Raw genomic sequence first — 6,149 nt, forward strand, 5'->3', positions numbered from 1 at the left:
TATAAAAGAGACATGAAATCATGAAAAAGTAATTGTCAAAAAATTAATATACTGCCGAGCAACTCCTGAAGATGCTAGGGGAAGCAACAGTTGCAAGGATAGGAAAGACTATAAATTATAAGATTAGAGTCTATTCTCTATATAGGTTATATATGACAAGAGAAAGTTAGCCATGTTTCTGTGAGTAATGGCCAGGAAGTCTCTGATGAGAACTTGCCTTATAACCTACGAAAAGTCATGTGCCTCGGAACCCACTTCCCCAGCTATAAAATGGGAAAAAAGTCATAACAATCAAAAGCATATATCACTAAATTTATTTTCAGTAAAAAAAAGTTCATGAAATTCTATGTTAAAATGCAATTTGGTGCAATTGCTGAGGGAAAGAGCTGAAATGAACTAGAGAGGCAATAATAAACTTAGATTATTTTTAAAAAATGATGAAAATTTACCATTCTTAAAACAATAGCAAACAAAATATCTGCTATTTTGAAATAACCCACTTAAGAGGTCAGGAAAAATGGCAGCTGAGTCTAAAATCAAAACACTCAGATAAGTTGCGAGTTCAGTACATCTAGGTCTAGGTCAACATGTCATGTATACCAAGTTAGGGGTATCTTCTGAATTTTGGTAATCAACAACCGCTCAAATTAAAACATACCATCAAAATCATGTTTTAAAAAAGTACTGTTTACATTTATCCATGGAAACTTCTGTGCTGCTGATAAGCCAAATGCTTGACTTAAACCATCTGCCTGCTATGTTGATATGAAAGAGAATGATGTAAGTACTGTTTATAGCAGTGAGTTGGTTTGCTGTGAGGTTCCTATTCTTTATTAACATTTTAACATGGGATAATTGAGATAACTGTGCTTTGGGCATATTCTCAAGAAGAGTTCCACAGGCATTTCTTCTGGTAAGGGTAGGTTTACGTGGAGGGGCACTAGTATCGTAGTACCATAGGCTAGTATGAAAAAAGAACAAGATTCACTGTTTATAAATTTCCAGCTCTACTCAAGATATACCTACAATCCAGAGAGTTTCACATAAGAGACAGTGTGATAGAAATAGCACAAATTATAAAGGAAGATTTATCCAGATTTAAATTCTGCCTATCTAATCTTGGCCAAGTTATGTAAATTCTCTGAATCTTGGTTTCTTCATCCATAAAATAAGCTTAAATGACCATCGTGGGTTGAATAATGGCCCTCATCTGTCCTCATCCCAACCTCCAGAACCTATGAATATGACCTTGGAAAAATGGTCTTTGCAGACGTAATTAAGTTAAGGATTTTGGGAAGTGATCATTCTGGACTTTCTGGGTGGGTCCTAAATTCAATGAAAAGTGTCCTTATAAGAGACATGCAGAAGAGAGACATACAGGGAGAAGAAGAGAAGACCACGTAAAGATGAAAGCAGAGACTGGAATTATTCCACTATAAGCTGATGAATACCTGGAGCTAATGGAAGCTGGAAGAGGCAAGAAAAGATCCTTTAGTCTTCAGAGAAAACATAGCCTTTCATTTTTTACTTCTGGCCACCAGAACTGTGAGAAAATAGATTTCTATTGTATTAAATCATCTAGTTTGTGCTAATTTGCTGCAAAAGCCCTATGAAATGAATACGATGACCTCATAGGGCTCTTGTGAGGAATATAGATAGACCAGTGCATTGCCCAAGTAAACCTTCAATTAATGTTACTATGGTAATAGTATATGATGCTTCAAAACCATGGCCACAAGATACCTCATGAAACCAAGTACCAAGTGTCATCTCCAATATAAAACTTTATAAGGATGGATGTTCAGGTTACCTCTAAGGATGTTCAAAAGAAGCTAAGGAATCTAAAAGTCTGAGGATATCAAGGAACTTTAATTTTCTTGACTGCTGATATGAAATTCACTTGTAAGATGAGGACTACCTTTACTGAAGATAAGATCTCAAAACTTCACTCACCAAACACACAGTTCAACAACTGAAAACATTTTATCCATAAATTTCAAGAATTTTGGAGTGGAAATATTATTTTGGAATAAAAAATTAACTTCTGAGATGAAAATATTTTTCACATTCAAAAATATTGTCACAGTATGTATTTTTTTAGGGAAACATACATGCTTTGAAGGCAGTTAGTTTTAACTAAGGTTGCTCCAATTCAGTTACAACTGGTTATTATCATTTGCAATAAAACTAATTGTTGTACTCTATATAGGTCTAATAAAGGATTGAATTACCTGCAAAAATACATATTATAGGTAATATGCCATTTTTAGAAACTATTTTTTGATCAATCTAGGGGAACCGATCACATCAAATACACATTATATTGTTAGAGAAAAGAAACGTGCTAAAATGCCTAAGCCTGTTGTACATAAAATACAAATTTAGATGATGTAGAGTCAAATATAGACTAGAAAATTGGGAAAAGTTTCATGGCGGTGTAGTGGACTTGAATAAAACATTCAGGAAGAATCAGAAGGTGATCAGCAGAGTTATATTACATAAAGGGAGGCAAGATGGCTGTAACCAAGAAGAAACTGCACGGAGGCTTGGCAATTCAGGCAAAGAAGCCCAAAGACAAGGAAGAGATGCCAGGCCACCAGCTAAGCCACGCATCATGGCAGGGAAGTGGAGGAGGAAGAGAGAGACTGTACCCCAGGCTTCGATTGAAAGGACAAGTGGATAAATAAGGAACGGGTTCTTATGTTTTCCTTCCAGAGGAATAAATTTCAGAACAAGTCATTTAATGCAGGACTTAAGAATGTTGATGCCTCATTCTAGCAGATACTGAGCAGATACTAAAATGGATTGTGAAGATAAATTATTTGTGATTAATGAGGTCTGTAAAATGAAAAACTGCAATAAATGCATCTATTTTGAGGCAAAGAAGAAACAGGTTCTCTATATGTGGCTGTCAAATTCACCTCATGGGGCATCAGCTAAATTTCTTGTTCAAAATGTTCATACTCTGGGCCGGCCTGTGGCTCACTCGGGAGAGTGCGGTGTTGAGAACACCAAGGCCCCGGGTTCGGATCCCATATAGGGATGGCCGGTTAGCTCGCTGGCTGAGCGTGGTACTGACAAAATGTTCATACCCTAGCTGAACTAAAGCTGACTGGAAACTGTGTGAAAGGTTCTCAGCCACTTTTGTCTTTTGACCCTACTTTTGATGAATTACTGCATTATGCTTTGTCAAAAGAACTCTTAATTTATATCTTTAATATGCCACAATATCATCCCCAAAGCCAGCCATTTGTGGAACATGTGTTTACTTTCACTATTTTGGATAATAGGATATGGTTTAGGAACTTTCAGATCATAGAAGAAGATGCTGCTCTTGTAGAAATAGGACCTCGTTTTGTCTTAAATCACATAAAGATTTTCCACGGAAGTTTTGGAGGACCAACTTTATATGAGAATCCTCACTGCCAGTCACCAAACATTCATTGGAGTGTCATAAGATCCATCATAGCTGCAAAATGCAGAAACAGCAAGTGAAAGATGTGCAGAAACCGAGAAAGAAAGAGCCAAAGACAATTCTTCCACATGACCCCACTGAAGATGTTTTTGCTATACCAGCTGAGGAAAAGCCTGTAGAAAAACAGTGGGTAAAACCAGAGCCAAAAGTCGATATGAAAGCTAGCTAGGAAAGGATTTACAAAAGGCAAAGAAAAATGAAACGGAAAATAGACACTACGAATGCAAAATGGATCAATGGATAACTAATTTGTTTTTCAGTTATTTTATATTTATCTTGTATTCATTGTGTAAATACTTTAATTATCCAGGACTATCTTACATCTAATTAGTGTAGCATTTAAAAGAAAGAAAAATTAAAATGCTTAAAATCAGTGATGTTTATCTTTTTTCAAATAAAATACCACCAGAAAAAAACAAAACAAAACAAAATTACATAAAGGCAAGCCTGCTAGACTGCCAGAATTTTAAGAATGAGGGTAGGAGGGAGAAGGGGATATTAGCACTCTTTCACCTTACTGAGGAGCAAATCTGAATGAGAACTCAAATGTCTGAATGTGGAAATTATATTCAGCATCCACTTACGTGGGGAAATGGGACTAACCAGGGAGACAGAAGAGATAATAATAAGAGGTATATTCTCTGATGTACTTAGGCTCATGAATAAAGGGATAAACTTTAGTGGTAAACTGAGAAATTTAAACACGTTTTAAAATTATAATGCAGTCTCTTCTTAGGTTGAAATTCTTGCTCAAGTGGGTAGATTGGTTAGTCTGGACACTTGGAGACTTTCAAGCATTCCAAAATGCCTCCAATGAATTTAGAATGCCAAGAATGTGCACAAAATTGGTATTTAAAATTCTAGACTTGCATTTGCTAATCTAATTAAATCAAGTTTTGCCAGACACAGGGTCTGAACTCTACTTCAAATCATGTAGTTGAAAGAGAAATACTCAAAGAATTTGTGTTTCAAAAAAGTGATTATTGTAACACCTTCAATCCCTTCCCTAAGGGGGGTGGGGAATGATTGCATGCAATGGACAAAACAGGTTGCAAATTGTTATTTTTGCAAATGTATTTTATTTTCAAAGCCATTTTATGTTTAAACTTGTATTCATGCCTTTACTTATACATTTCCATTCTTCTCAGAAGCACCTACTTATCTATTTCAATTAATTAGATTATCTGATATTTTAAGTCCACTTCTAATATTTTTTATGCTTCTGATGAAGTCTTTAACTCTCTCACATAAATAGTGCATACATTTTATCATACTAAGAAGATGATAAGCTCCTTAAAGGGAGAGACCATCTCATTTACTTCATTTATATCCCCTTAATGCTAAGTACTATCATAGTAGATCCTCACTGAACATGTGTTGGTTCATTTTCATTAATTCAACTCCAATCTAGCATTTTTACATTAGCAAATGTTACTTTGCACTATTATGTGATTTTCCCTATAGTAGGTTGTATGTGGAAATTGTGGCCCTTTAAAATGAAACAATATACAAAGGTGGAGACAGAGCTTAATATCTTGAAATTCTAAAATCCTTAACTTCCTGTTAAACACAATATATTCAATAATATATAGTTATCTCTGCAATGGCCAGAAATTGATCCAAAGAAATTTCTAAAAGTATAAACCCCACAAGAAAAAAAGAGTAGAAGAAATTCAGAAAACTAGAATTTAAATGAATTTTGGATGATGAAAATAATTTATTGAGTGGTACCTAACAGAGCAGATAAAGTTAAAACTTAAGTACAGAAAATATGTCAACTTGGAGTAGGATAATTTGTGCTGCAAAACTCAGAAAGGGTCAGAAATTAGAGGCACCAGATAGCTATGAAACAGGGGTGATGGGAAGGCCCTAGAACAGGAGAATTAATTGAATATAAAGAATTCCCCCAGATCCCCTCTCTCACTTTATGCAGCAGGATAAACACCACAAAGTAATAAAGGATTAAGAAGCAAAATATTAGATTCTCAATAACAACGTAAAATTCAGATGACAGTAGAGCAATGCTTTCAGAACAAAGAAAGAAGAAAGAAAGAAAAAATGATCTGTAACCTAGAATCCAAAACCAAGTTATCGATGAAATACAAAGATAAAATAAATACATTTCCAGATATGTAAGGTCAAAAAATTTACCTCTGTGACCTCTTAGAAAGCTACTAGAAGATATGGTCCATCAAATGTATAAATAAGTAAGTAAGTAAGTAAATAAATAAATAAATAAGGAAGGATCCAAAGGAAAAAAAAGAATCCAAGAAATAGGGGATCAAGTATAGGAGAAAGCTTCAAGGCACTCTTGGAAGGATAGTACAGTGAAGTGCCAGGAGGTGAGGAAGTCTTGGGATAACGGATGGGCAACAGACTGAGAGACCATCCCATCCAGACTCAAGCAAAAGAAAGGAGGGCTCTAGAATGGATAGCTTTTTGAGAAAAAAACAACACAAACAAACAAACACAAAACCAGAATTGACAGATTCCCTGATACATCTGACCATATATAAAAAGTGTAACATTGATTTTATAGTGCTTCTAGAGAGTTTGGGTAGAACTAATGATAAGTACATGGACAACTACAAAAACAACCAAACAGGAATTTTTACCAAAAACACAAGAAAAGTTACATAAGCAAGCAAAATAATCATAGTATAAAAGACAGTTG

The 6,149-nt window shown here is 35.0% G+C and overlaps 1 pseudogene; it reads left to right on the plus strand.

The window, feature by feature from the left end:
* The first annotated feature begins 2,513 nt into the window (after positions 1-2,513).
* Positions 2,514-3,719, plus strand: LOC134370429 (ribosome biogenesis protein BRX1 homolog; annotated as a pseudogene).
* Positions 3,720-6,149: the final 2,430 nt, after the last annotated feature.

The sequence above is a fragment of the Cynocephalus volans genome, chromosome 2 (genome assembly GCF_027409185.1).
Source record: "Cynocephalus volans isolate mCynVol1 chromosome 2, mCynVol1.pri, whole genome shotgun sequence".
Classification (NCBI taxonomy): Eukaryota; Metazoa; Chordata; class Mammalia; order Dermoptera; family Cynocephalidae; genus Cynocephalus; species Cynocephalus volans.